Source organism: Dendrobates tinctorius, unplaced genomic scaffold (assembly GCF_039654945.1).
Source record: "Dendrobates tinctorius isolate UK_male_01 unplaced genomic scaffold, ASM3965494v1 ptg000039l, whole genome shotgun sequence".
NCBI classification, from domain to species: domain Eukaryota; kingdom Metazoa; phylum Chordata; class Amphibia; order Anura; family Dendrobatidae; genus Dendrobates; species Dendrobates tinctorius.
Window position 1 is genome coordinate 7405591 of NW_027361707.1, and position 14484 is coordinate 7420074.

A 14484-nucleotide genomic window follows, 5' to 3' on the forward strand; every position below is an offset into this window, starting at 1 on the left:
GTTAAACTCACGTAGATGCCAAAAGTACAAACACAAATGACTGAGCCTGTTGTAGTCACAGTACTCAGTAAAAAACGCACACACGGTATACGGTCACAGGAGTAGCCCAAGACGGTGGCACTACGTCCGTCTAGACCTACCGTGTGCGCGGCATTGCAACTGCGAACGCAAAGGAGGCTGCTACTGCAGCGCTGCGTGGACACTGCTGCCAAACGACAAAGGCTAAGGCGCAAGTGCAATGTCGGACGCTAGCAGCTGTGCAAGTTGAAGCAGAGGAACGCTGGCGCTGAAACTAACTCAGTCCCTATTCACATGCGTAATATCAAAGGGAAGGGGTTTCAAATGAGTCAGTCACCAGAATCATGCATCTGTCCTCATACACACAGCAGCAAGTATGACTATACTAATGTGGCGCCCCCAGGATTATGGTCGCCACAATGGCATTACCTTCCTCCAGGGAGGGTCATGTCATGCTTGGAAGCAAAGAAGGATCTCTCTAGCAGTTAATCATTTTCATGCAACGCAGTTCCCACTCGGGGCCAGCAGAGAGAGCTCTGAACCAGGATTGGGGGAGGAGTGCTCTCTGAGGGCCAGGAGGGGAAATTAGTCAGTTAGTGTGAGGAGGGCAACGTGTGTAGACAAGCTGGAGGTTGAGCTGAGGATAGAGAGCTCCCTCACAGTGAAAGCGCATGATCTGGAGCCTGGTCTCCACGGTTGTATGGATACTGAAGGTCCTGCAACAGAAACCAGAGGAATAGGAATCTGTAAATGCTCTATTCCCACCTAAGACTCGGAGGCACAACAGCGACGGGTGAGCCAAGAGAGATAGAGGGCTACAGCTGTCTGCCAAACGAGGTAGTTCTAAAAGAAGATAAGAAGGAGGAAATTCAGTGTAACACTGTACTGCATGTATCTCAAGCCAGCGCTAGGAAGGAGACTACACAACCCATCTGATAGAGAGATCCCTAAGTTGCTTCCAGGCTAGCCTGCTCCTGTGCCACCTGTAACCAGGACCCTGGACTGCGTTTGCCAAGTAAAGGTAAAGAAACTGCACCCTGTTGTGTCCTTGCCTCCTTCCTGCAACATCCTCAGCACTGCTACATCTCTGTGCCAAATACTGCACCCTCTTCCTAAACATTCCGCTACACTGCCCTGGGACCAACAGCCCTGCCTGTGGAGGGCTACAACATCATTGCTGCACCCCACCATCTGTCCCAGAGGATCTGTCTGCAGCGTTGGCTTAACACCTCCCTTGCCGAACACCACAGGTGGCGTCACGAATCACTTATAAACTTTATTCACAACTCAACCCCTTTTACATGGGCGCCCAGGGCCACGGACTGGGTCACCGCTGCTGAGACAACCCCGTCTGAGAGACCGGCCTGGTACCGAGTACCCCACAGCCCTGGGAGGGTGACCCACTAGCGCATGGCGGAACAGCCATGCGCGCCTTTTATAGCAGCCGGGACCTTCTACACGCTTCCAGATCTCTGTGATGGACCAATGAGAACTGGAGCGGGACCTGAGCACATGACTCCCGATCTCCAATGGAAGATCGTCCCATGAGCATGCCCAGTACGAGGACAGAAGGACTTAGTGTCAGGAGAGATTTGCTGCAAGGCAATCTCCTCTGCAATCTCCTCTGCAGTGGAAAAATAGGAGAGTGCAGAATGTGAGGATCTGGATCCCTGCTGAGTAAACACAGAAATCCGACTCCTAACACTTGCGCTGTGAACTTGAGAAGGGTTCTCTTCTAACCCTAATCATTAGTCCTCCTCTCCTCACGTTCCGTACTAATCCTTCTTTCTTATGGAGAGAGTCAGGCTTTATATCAATCTTCATTTCCTGTGCCAGCAGACCCAGGTCACTGAGGTCGGCTGCAGCACTTCCTTCATCCATCCCACTCAGGGGATCTTCTCTCACAGACTTCCTCTGCAGACTCCCCAACTGACTGACTCAATCCTAAACTCTTCCCTTGATGCTAACTGAACTCCACCCACCTCCCAGCACCCTTCGTGTTCCAAGCAGGGAGCCGCCGAAGGTGTTTTGCTACACTACTGTGTTGTGTGGGATGCAGGTGTTGGAGTGTGGTCAGGAGTCTCCACCTTACCTGAATGGTGGGACACCACACCTCAGGAGGAGGTGCAGTACCTCTGTGGCGTCTGAACCCTCAGGGGTGCCACACTCATCTTTACTTTGAACCCCTTCACCACCAAGAACAATATATGAGCTCTTTGCAGTTCAGTAGCTCATCATAAGGCCTCATTCACATGTCAGTGTTTTTTATCTGTATTTTATCAGTATTTGTGTGCCAAAACCAGGAGTGTTTCCAAAACAGAGACCAGGTATCAGTCTTTCAGTTCAAGTTTTTCTATGTAAGTTCCACTCCTGGTTTTGGCATACAAACACTGATGCAAAAATACTGACGTGTGAATGAGGCCTAATGCAGTATTCCACCAGCTTTGGAGGTGGGAGTGAACCTCCGTACACCCTGGGACCCTGTGTGGTTGCACCAATGGTATATCTGTCCCTGCTAGGAGCCATAGGTAGTTGGTGTGCAGCCATATAGTGCTCCCTGCTGCACTGTGTTCCAGCAAGCCACTCAACCATTCCAGATACATTGGAGTAGTAACAGATTTTTAAAGCCGTCCTGATGTCTCCCGTCTTTAGGACCCAGATTCAGTTGATTACAGTGGTGGAGTAAAAGAGCTGCAAGGCTCCCTGCTCCACCATTCACTTGTGCCAGCTGAGGCTGGGTGAGATGATGTTATTACATCACACCTGTTGCACTCGGCCACACACAGCAGTGGGTGCTAGCCTGCTCCGCTCATTGTGGGAACTGGGCTAGGTGGAGATATATAATTGCCCGTGGGCAGGGCCGGCGTTAGCACCAGGCAGACCAGGCAGCTGCCTAGGGCCCCCGCTCCCCCAGGGGCCCCCAGCCAGCGGCATGCCGCTAACAGTGGCATATCACGCAGCCGCTATGGGGCTCCCATGAGTCAGTGGGCCCGCCGGCTGCCAGTGCCGACTCCCCCCCCCCCGGATTCAATTGAGAGTATGGTGACTTTTCTCCAGAAGTGCAGGGGTGAATGAGGAGGGGGTGTGTCTGGACTACATCTCCCGGCATGCACTGGACACGTCACTCCCGGAAGTATAGTGTGGATTGAATGAAGAGACTGGAGCAGGTGAGGAGCGAGCGCCACTGCTGGGGGGAGTAGGTCTCTGCCGTGATACCCGCGGCACTGCTGGTCCATGGTGTGGGCTGCTACTCTCTGGTATCAGCCTCCTGCATTACTGGGCTGTTCATTAGTAACTCTGTGTTTCCCCGGGAGGTAATGAGAAGTGTGGGATAATTCACATGCTGCGCTCTTCTGCCTTCTGTGCAGCAGTGGCTCCTCTGGGTGCAGGCTGCTCTCTGTCACCAGCTGCTCCTCAAGATCCGTCTCAGCCATCTCTGGTTATTCAGGCTGAATAAACAGCAGATTTGTTTTCTGTTTCTTTGTTTTATTCTTTGCTTTATTCTTCTTTGTGGCCGAGAGATGAAGAATGAAGCCGATGTTTGTTGTTACGAATGTGCAGTCCCCAAGTCTGCGTTAATTTTGCCTGAAGTTTTTTTTTTTTAACAAGTGATTTTAGATCTGAGCATTTTGTATTTTTTTTAAACTTGCGGCTGTACATGATCAGCAGGGTGCACAAGGGGTTAATGCGGATGGGGGCAGCAGGACCGGGCACCACAGAGCGTGTCCAGCCCCCGCCAACATGCATGGCATAATGATGCTGTACTGCTGCAGGACGACGCGGCCGCTGGTGGCCCCAAGTAACAGGACACATCCAGCCCCTGTAATATCCCGGCCCACTCCATCACCCTCTAATATTCATTATATAAAATATATCATAATGTGTCACCTGCAGAAGTACAGTTCAAAGCAATGATGGAGGAGAGAGCGTCAGCTGATGCTCCCTCTCCCATTATTCCCTTCTGCCTCTGACACTGCATGTGCGCGATGACGTCACTTCATCGTGCACCCACTGTGTGCTGGGCAGACTGCAGCCACTGAGACCGGAGCCGAGCCGGAAGCAGCGCGGGCAAGAGGAGGAGAGGTGAGGATTTCATTTTTATTTTTTTTTAAATATATCAGTGAGTAGTGGACTGTGGGCCCATTCTCGGGGGGGTACATTATATTCTATGGGGGGCTGTATTATAATCTATGAGGGAGGATTGCATCATACTCATTGATGGGGCTACATTATATACTATGGGGAGGTGGGCTGTATTATATTCTATGGAGGGGCTACATTATATTCTATGAGGGGCTGTATTATATTCTATGAGGGAGGATTGTATCATACTCATTCATGGGGCTACATTATATACTATGGGGAGGTTGGCTGTATTATATTCTGTGGGGGGCTACATTATATTCTATGGGGGTTGTATTATATTATATTTTATGAGGGGTAAATGCATCATACCCTATGAGGGGGCTACATTGTATTCTATGGGGGCTGCATTATTTCTATAGGGGGGCTAGATTATATTGTATGGGGGCTTCATTATACTCTGAGGGGGCTACATTATATTCTATGGGGGGCTGCATTATACTATATGAGGAGGGCTACATTGTATTCTGTGGATGGGCTACATTATACTATATAAGGGGGTGCATTATATTATATGGAGGGGCTGCATTATACTCTATGAGGGGGCTACCATATATTCTATAGAGGGGCTGCATTATACTTTGATGGGGGCTGCATTATATTCTATGGGGGTTACATTATATTGCATGGCGGGGCTGCATTATACACTGAGGGAGCTACATTATATTCTGTGGGGTGGCTGCATTATGCTCTGTGGGGTGGCTGCATTATACTGTATTGAGAACTATAGGGAATACAATATACTATATGAAGAACTATGGGGTGCATTATACTATGGGAAGTGAATTGTAATACATGGATGACTATGGTGGTGCATTATATTATATGGAACACTACGAGGAGTGTATTATACTATATGGAGGACTGAGTAGTGCATTATACTATATAGAGGACTGAGTGTATTTTAATATATGGAGGGCTATGAGGAGTGTATTATACTATATGGAGGAATATGGGAAGTGTATAATACTATAGAGGACTGATAAGTGTATTTTAATATATGGAGGACTGAGGACTATAGTGAGTGTATTATACTATATGGGGGACTATAGGGAGTGTATTATACTATATGGAGGACTGGGGAGTGTATTATACTATATGGAGGACTATAGGGAATGTATACTATATGAAGGACTATGGGGAGTGTATTATACTATATGGAGGGCTATGGGGTGTATTGTACTAAACAAGCACCGAGTGATTGGATTGTTGATGCTGGAACAAAAATCATTGTTCTCAGCAGCACATCACAGGTGTAAACTGTAGAGGTGCTGCTGATGACATGATACTGTATGGGGACAAATTGATCCATTAGTGATTGTTCTGTTCCAATCATTCTTTCTCCGTTGGTGTAAAGAGGCCAGGAAACAAGTGTGGAACGACTTCAATATTGTCGATCACACTCGTTTAGCGGCCTGAACACAGCGCACGTAAATACAAAATGCTTCTGTGTGATGTGCAATATGTTAGCATTTGGGGCCCCATTTTAAACTTTTGCCTAGGGCCCCTCTTTGCCTAAAACCGGCCCTGCCCGTGGGGTGGAGTGGAGAAGCACCATACTGATTGAAAAGGGGGCACTGTGGGGAATTATACTATCCAAGTTACTAGAGGTATCATTATATGTGTGTGGGGGCATCATCATGACTGGGGGGCACAGTGGGAACATCATACAGTTTGGAGGGCACTGACGGCATCATGTGTTGGGGCTGGGGTTACTGTGGGGGCTTCATAATTTCTGTGGGAGGCATCAGTCTGTGGGGTCATCATACTGTGTGGGTGGTACTAAGGGGCATTATAATATTTTCGGACTGTATCAATCTGTGGTGGAATCAGACTATGTGGGGGCATCATATAATGTAGGCGAGGTTCTCTTTAGTGGCATCTTAATGCATGTGGGGGTCATCTTTGGGCCACCCTGCTATGTAAAGGGGCATTGTTGAGGCATACCGTGTGGGGGCCATAAAAGGTGATCAATCTGTGTGTTTGGAGGGACTAAGGGACTCATTAGTTTACTAGGGGCTCTATTTCGGTGTGGGTACCCAAAAATGACTGCGCTGGATAAGGGGTGTGGGCGTGGCTTAGCTGTCAAAAAACTTGCTGTCCTATATATGCCCCTCTTTTATGTTTCTCATAGTTAGGAGGGTTTCACTAGAAGGAATAATCTCAGCTTTCTTTAAAATTCCATATAAACCTCTGTAAATATGGAGGCATATGGCAGCACAATACAGTCACGTAGATATCTATAAATGATGTTTTACAACATGAATAAGGCCTGGGACACGAATAACAGTATTTTATATTCTTATTAGGACTGAGTTTCAGCCAAAGGCATGGCTATAACAAGTGGTTTCTGAGACTTGTAGTTCCACAGCAGCTGCATGAGCCATTGCTTCAGGTCTGCGGTATCATAAATAAGCGGCGGCGGATTCGTCCTCATATATTCCATCCATTTTGTCCGTGTCTTCTATTCTCAGCATCATCGATTACTTACTATTAATATCACTTTCAGCATTCTAGTCTTATTTTAATGTCAATTCTCCCTGGGCCAGTGAATGATATCTATCGCTGAAGATACCTCGCTTATACATTTTATTGTCTAGTAAATCGAGATCGTAGTGACAACTAATATATGGCCTCTGACAGGGGTTGTCACCCAGCTTTCCCAGCCTCCTGAATAGCAAATATGCAGTGTGATATCACTTTTAATACCAACTCACTGTATCACAAAGTAAATTTTCCATTTTGGTCCCTGTGTAGAGGTCCGGGTGGCAGGCTGGGGCGGAGGGTAGCGTGCTGTGGTATTTAGGTGGTGTGGCTGGTAGGCGGCGGAGGCGTGCTGTACTCACAGGAATGGGGGGTGACCCGCTTCTTGATGTCGACAGGCACGAGACAGAGGCAGGAATTGTATTCAACAGGTTTGCTTTTATTGGCTGCCCTCACGACGACCAGAACAAAACACGACAGATGTTTCACACTGTTATCCTCCTGCAGACAGGCCCGGGTACCTTCACTTGTACACTTTCTCCGTCAGGTGTACTTCGTGGCTCTATCCACCGTGGCTGCCCTAGGCCAATTCACCATGGCGTTTCACCTTACAAAGTCCACCAATAATACAGGTCCTCACAGGCCGTCTCTGCCTGTGACCAATGTCCTATAGGGTCACCCCCGTGACCGTTTCCACTGTCCAAAGTCTCTGAGGGGTCTCCTTTGTGTGACAGACTCTCCTAACCTGTGAGCTCCCCTGGCTGACTGAAGCTTCTGGAAGCTTACCGCAGTATTTATTCAGACAGACCAGGTAGCCCCACCCTCTGTCACCTGACAGTCACCTCTGCCCAATCAGAGTCACCTTGACCTCTGGCAGTTATGTAACACTCAAATGACAGTTACATAATCACTTCCATCAGCGCTCTCCAGTGACCTCTGATGGGCAGACTGCCACATGACACCTGCTGTCCAACTCTCTGTCTCCTATCACAGACAGAACCGTACCCAGCTCAACCTCCCCACACCTGAATGATCATTTAATACATATGCCAACTGTCCCATCTGTGCAGTTTGTGTAAACCCTGCCCAATTTTGGGGGTCCTTTTTTGTATGGATCCCAGCAATTGGAGCCTCCAATATCTATACTAAAGATAGTTGACAAATGTTTTTCGTGGGGTTAACCCATTTTAAAAGGGTTTGTGATCCTTAAAGAATGAGCCCCAGCATGTACCGAATCATTGAAAATAGTAATGCATTATAATTCTGCGCCATCGATGCTATCATACTTATCATAGCTGGACACGCTGCAGCAGCGGTATCGCTATAGGAGAAAGCCTTATAATAGAGGATCCAATCTAAACATTGAATTTCAAAAGCATTAAAGACATTAAAAAAAAACCCTTGTCATCTCTTCACTGGTCAGTGAACCCGAGAGTTGGATGGAGGCCATTACTCGGCAATTCACCCTCCTTCATCTCCCCTCTAATAGTGCAGCATATGTTTTAAGGCCGCAGAGACTCGGTGAAGTGCGGCGTTGTCGCCCCTGATGAATTAAATACATCTGACCTCTGGGTATGAGCAGCCGGCTTTATAGGGAGACTGGCAGTAAATGGTATGTTTGTAATATTCATGTCACTTTATCCATAGGCCAATGAATACAGCACAAGAAGAACCGCAGTAGCCATTATTGCTGATGGATCTACGCTCTGCCTCCCTAATAAAGCCCAACATTGATTCTCAATCAATTTTCCTCCCAGCTGATTGCTTCTGCTTCTTCCTTGCTCTTTTAGCTGCCAGACATTACACCATGTCATCCCGAAGTTCATCAATATATATATATATATATATATATATATATATATATATATATACACACAGTATATGCAGTGTACACTCTTCATATACTGTGTTTAGGCGACCAAGTAGGGACTAACTGCCTCTGGCAGGAGTATCTCTATGATGATCTGAGCAATTAAGGTGTTAAAGAAAAGGGTCCACACATCGCCCTTGGGATCTCTTTATTCAGTGCCGCAGGATGGGAGGGTGGGCATAGGGTGCTTGCTATGGGCACAAAATTCTTAGTGCACAAAATTTCAATGAAAAAAAGAAAGAAAAGTAGCAGTGATATAGATGGTTCCAGAAATCTGGGCAAACGTTTGGCAAGGAGCACCGGATCTCTGGGTGAGCGCCATTCTGAACGGTATCGGCATGAGCATGATGCCAATAAAGTTGGATCGTAGGCTCCAGTCTCCATCCTCTAGGCTGCAGGACGCTATCGGCCTACGACCTATAGTACATCAGCATCCTTGGTGCAGGTGGCGCACTTGTAATGGGGCTTGGGAAGTTAGGACGGTAGCCGAGGGTGAGGTATTCGTCTACCGTGCAACGGGATGTTACATACAAGTGGGTATCCCGGCTGGGTGTGTGGATTTGTGTCGTAGGGGTGGTATGCCCATGCAGTCCATGAAAGGGCATGACCATTTAAATTTTTACTGAAGAATGACTTGATATGAGCTATATTCACAGATAGTAGGCATTTTTCTTCAAGGACGTTTCTTTAATCACAAGTGACATGGACACACGCCCTTTTTGAGTTGAATCTTATCATTGTGGTTTGTTCCTGATGAAGAGGTTTGAAAACCTTGAAACGCGTTGACAAAATAAACTGAATTGATGCTTCACCTTTGTGTGTAATCGTATCTTTGAACCTTGGACAGCGTGGACTCTGAACCACCATAATCCTCATGTATTGAAGCGTATCTCCTTGGTGGTCCTGCTGCAGCCTTTACATGGTTCTATAGGAGTTGTGACTGCCACAACCCTATCAGGTGAGCGTACCTGTAATATTTTATATCACTTGGTTATCAGATAAGACCCTATTTGCACTTTTTTTTCTCCAGTTTTCCATTGACTTATCTCTTCTTTTACAGGCTCTTACTATCTGCTTGGGTAGTTCTTCTCTTGCCACAGAGACATCCAGTGCATGCAGCACTGCTCACACTACACCTGAGGTCTATACTCTCCACACTCTGGGCTCTTTCTGACTAACTACCAGGAAGTCCTTTCTAATCCTGCTGCAGGGCCCCTCCCTGTCTGGGCTAAACTTTGAGCTTATCTATCTTATCCTACTCACTGTCTGTTGCTGGGCAGACAATAACAACATTATTGCCATTTTGAGACCATTATACTTAACATTACATAACATTACGTATCACACAGTACACACTGCACATTACTCTGTATAACATTCCATGAAGACTTTTCAAGGGGCGTGGGCAACGTGCCCATCCCCCTACACACTAACGTCACAGTATTGCGTCTGTGCCATTCCACTTCATATGCAAGGGAGAAAAGGACACGGTCACTTAAGTTTGGTGAAGTGGAACAAATTTGCCATTATTACTTCTGCAGGTGGCGCTTAAGAAGCATTACTATTTTTTAAAGGCGCATTAATAAATTCTAAAGGAGGCACATAGGGAAAATTATTTTTTAAGGGCATTAATGCTGGGTTATGGGACACAATACTTGACTTTCCCAAGGTGCTGACAACCCACGCTATACTTGCTTATGTCAATGTTATTTCCACCCCACAGTGCAGCGGAAAGATACATACGGTAGTTATATAGGTTGAAAAAGAACACAGGTCCATCAAGTCCTACCTTTCTCCACCAGTTATACATTCTCTATCGCGGGATTATTTATAAACCAAAATGCCATTTGTTGTGAGAAAAGCCTCTAGTCCTTCCATAAATGCTGGCATAGTGCCTGCTATTACTTGTGACATCTGTATTGGTGCCTGCCATTCCTGCCTCTACCACTGTCGTCAGCTGGTGCCGCACTATGGCTGAGGGCGAAGCGAGGCGACAGTTTTTTGTCCTCTGGGACTTTAGTTGCATCCAGACTGGGATATATAAAATGAATTGTTGTGGGATTTGGATGGGGTTGCAAAATGCAAAATATTTACGCTCCTGAAATCCTGCTGTCCACTGCCAGTTATAATCTGACTTGCTTCTGTGTTACTTGTGCCTTCCTATTCTTCCAGTCCTGATTTTTCACCTTGGCTCCCTTTTTGACTATTATCCTTTTTTATGATTTTGGCCCTACACTGACCTCCTAGTTCTGACCCTGCTACTCCACTTTTCTCTTTCCTCTGATTTTGGCCCTACACCGACCTAGTTCTGACCCGGCTACCTGACTTTCCTTTTTCCTCTGGTTCGCTCCTCCAGATAGCAGCTGTTCCATGGAAGCAATCCAATGGACCCCGTTTTAAGACCAGATCCCTGTAAATGTTATTGTCGCGCCCCAGAGGCCATGGGATACTCGGTGCCAGGCCCGTTAACTTCAATGGGAAATGTCACCGTGGCAGTGACCCGGTCCGTGGCCTCAGGCAGTCATGTAAAAGGGGTAGAATTGATGGGGATAAAGTTTATGAAGTGATTCGTGATGCCACCTGTGGTTTCTGGTCAGGTTGACCAGCGCTGCAGTGTCGCTTCTCTGAGACAGATGTTGGGTGCAGCTGAGATATTGAAGCACTCCACAGGTAGAGCTGTAGTCCCAGGGCAGAAGAGATGAGTGGGTAGATGGTGAGGTAGTGTAGAGAGGAAGATGTAACAGTGCTGGATGAGTGGCGCAGAAAGAATGCGGCTTTACTCACAGTTCCGCTGTACACACAGATGCCCGCTTCGGTGCTGCTTCCTCCAGGTGAGGGATCCAGCCAACTTCCAGATGAGATGAAATGCACTTTTCCAGCTTTCCCAGTCAGTGTGTGCCTTTCCTGGCCGTCTCCAAACAATATGCTGTTTTAACTCCTTCCTTCCACTCCAGCACTTCACAGTTGTCGTTCTGGGCCAGCTTCTGCGAATCCTGTTCAGACAACGCCTCACGGTTTCTGTGATTCTATATAGCGCATTTCCAGTCGGACTAACTGTGGTAGGGGCGATGGTCCATAAAGTAACCAAAGCCGTCAGCTTGCTAATGGCACCCTGAAGAATGCGATTTAGGCTAGGGGCCGTTCCATTTGTGACCAGTTTCTCCCTCCACCTGACCTGTAGTCAGCGTGGATAAGGGACCCACGGGGAGTTCGCTTCAGCCGTGCCCCAGAAGAACCTTCTTTCCTAGGTAGCTTCTCTTGTATTCCAATCCGTCCAGCAGCCTCTAAGGCTAAGTTCACACGTAGCGGAACTCTCGCAGAAATTACCGCGAGAATTCCGGAATTCCATTCTGCGGGAAAATCGCATTTTAAATTCCCGCGATTTTCCCTGCGGAAAAATTAGCATTTTGCAAGCGTAATTAGCTTGCAGAATGCTAGTGTTTTCCAAGCGATCTGTAGCATCGCTTGGAGAACTGATTGACAGGTTGGTCAGACTCGTCAAACACAGTGTTTGACAAGTGTGACCAACATTTTACTACTGAGGCTGCCTATGCAGCATCAATAGTAAAAGATAGTGTAAAAAAAAAAAAAAATGGTGTTATTCTTACCTTCCAACGTCCAGCGCAGCCGTTCCCAGTAATCCTTTCCGTTCTCGCGGGATCGCGACGTCTCGCGGTTATTCGCGATGACGTCGCGCGACTTCGCGATCCCGTGAGATCAGACGCCATCGCTGGCATTTTCGCAAAGGATTACTGGGAATGAGAGGGAGAGAGGTGGGAAGGCTGCGCGGGACGTCGGAAGGTGAGAATAACAATATTTTTTATTTTAAATTCTATTTTTTAGAGGGATATGGTACCCAAAGCCCGGAGGACAGTCTCCTCTCCTCCGGACAGTGGGTACCATCCGCAATTGTTCTGCTTACTTTCCGCATGGTGTGCACGGCCACATGCGGGAAGTAAGCGGAACAATGCATTCCTATGGGTGCGGGATCGCCGCGATTCCGCAAAATTAATGAGCATGCTGCGTTTTTTACCCCGAAGCGATTCCGCAGCATTAGCACAGCATTGCGGAATCCCATAGGAATGCATGGGATGCTTATTTTTCGCGTTTTCGCGGCAAAATCGCGCAGTTAAAACCGCCGCTGACCGCGAAAAAAACGCCACGTGTGAACTCAGCCTAAGCAGTAGAGCTGCTGCAGACACTCCCTTCTGCTTTCCCTCCCTCAGAGGGATAAGATCTGGCTTTCTACCCTGCTCCCGCTCTAAGCTATGCTCCGCCCACCTCCCAGCACTCTTCATGTTCCAAGCAGGGAGCCATAAAGGGTGCTCTGCTAACTACTGGTGTGTGTGGGTGTTGGAATCTGGTCCGGTGCACTCACCTTACCTGGTTGTGAGGTACCACACCTCTGGGTGAGGTGCAGTACCTGGCTCCCTTGTACCTGTGGCGACTGGACCCTCAGGGGCGCCATATTATAAAGAGTGAAGATTGGGGTTTTTCTTTATTTTTAACTGACCTCTATAGATATTCATCCCCCTGTTGCAAAAAAAAAGTGCAAAACTTTCCAATGATATCATAATAAGTTATTTTAACTCACGCAAGCACAAGACAATGGTCAAATGAAGAATTCTGCAGCATGGCCTTGGTGTGAAGGGTTGGTATCTTCACACCCGGGGCGTTTTGTATTGATGAATACTTTCTCAGTGAAGCCTGAAAATGCCCTGGGAAGCAAATCCATCTCATCACAGTCAGGATGTAGCGCTAGATGGTCTGAACCATGTACGATAGCTCAGCTTGTTTCTATCCTATGGCCTGATAGCGGGGGGATTATCACCACACACGTAGAGAGTGGGAGGGTGATGGAACCGAGATAAACTTGTCCAATTATTACAGATTCCGACCTGTCGATTTCACAGATGCTGTTCCCAAGCAACATAGGGCACGCTTAGATAATGTTTACCGCAACACTGCGTCAGTAATAGACTCTCTGCAGAAGTGTCCTTTATTAAAGCTGATGTCCAGTCAGCGTATATCACACCCTCCACACTGCTACTGTGTCAGCGGTAATTGATCACAACAGTCGTTTGATTGTCATTGCTCTCAATGCGTCTGTAATTGAAGAGCAAGCACATTTTAAAACGGAGTTTAAGGGCAAAGCAGCTTTTTCATTGGCACAGTTTTACTGTTTTCTAGTAGTCCAAGGCCGTATTGCAGTTTCCAATGCAAAGGAAAGGCATAATTAGTAACTCCTTCTGGCTACAGACAAGCAAATACATTTGCAAGACCCTGGTCCAGTGGCCAAGTCAGTGATCCATGAATGCTGGACAGAAGACCTGTGAACCTACTCCTATGTGCTGCGATCATTGGTGCCTCTTTTGATTAGCTTTCCTGGTACGACATTGTGTGTCCCGCTGCAACAAATATGCCGCTAATCAAAAGAGGAGCCATGAATGTCACCACTTAGGAGGATAATCCCAGTACTCTCATCCAGCATCCATGGAATACTGACCTAACCACTGGACGAGGCTATTACCACTCGATTCGCTCATCTCTACTGCTCTCCCAATCCAAAATCTGCACAGGGCCCCAATCTGCCATAGGGAATTTACACTACTGGTGTCTCATGTAATAGAGAGGTATGCTCAGGCTTTAAGCTCAGAATGCTACCTCTGCACCTCAATAAATTCCCAAATGTTTCTGTATTTATTGTAATGGAGATGGGGAGTAAGATATGAGGACAGTTTGGGGAGCGAGGAAGGGATGGGTGCAGACACAATATGGAGACCTGGGAGGAGCAAGGTTGGAGATAGAGGGCATGTATGAGGAAACAGTATGAGGGGTGCATAGGTATGTTGACTGGGGTGGATTGGTGCAGACTCAGTATGATGAGTGAGGGAGTAATGTATGTCGACACAGAATGTGGAGGAGCAAGGGATGGTATGGTTGCAGACACAGTTGTCACGATGACCCGT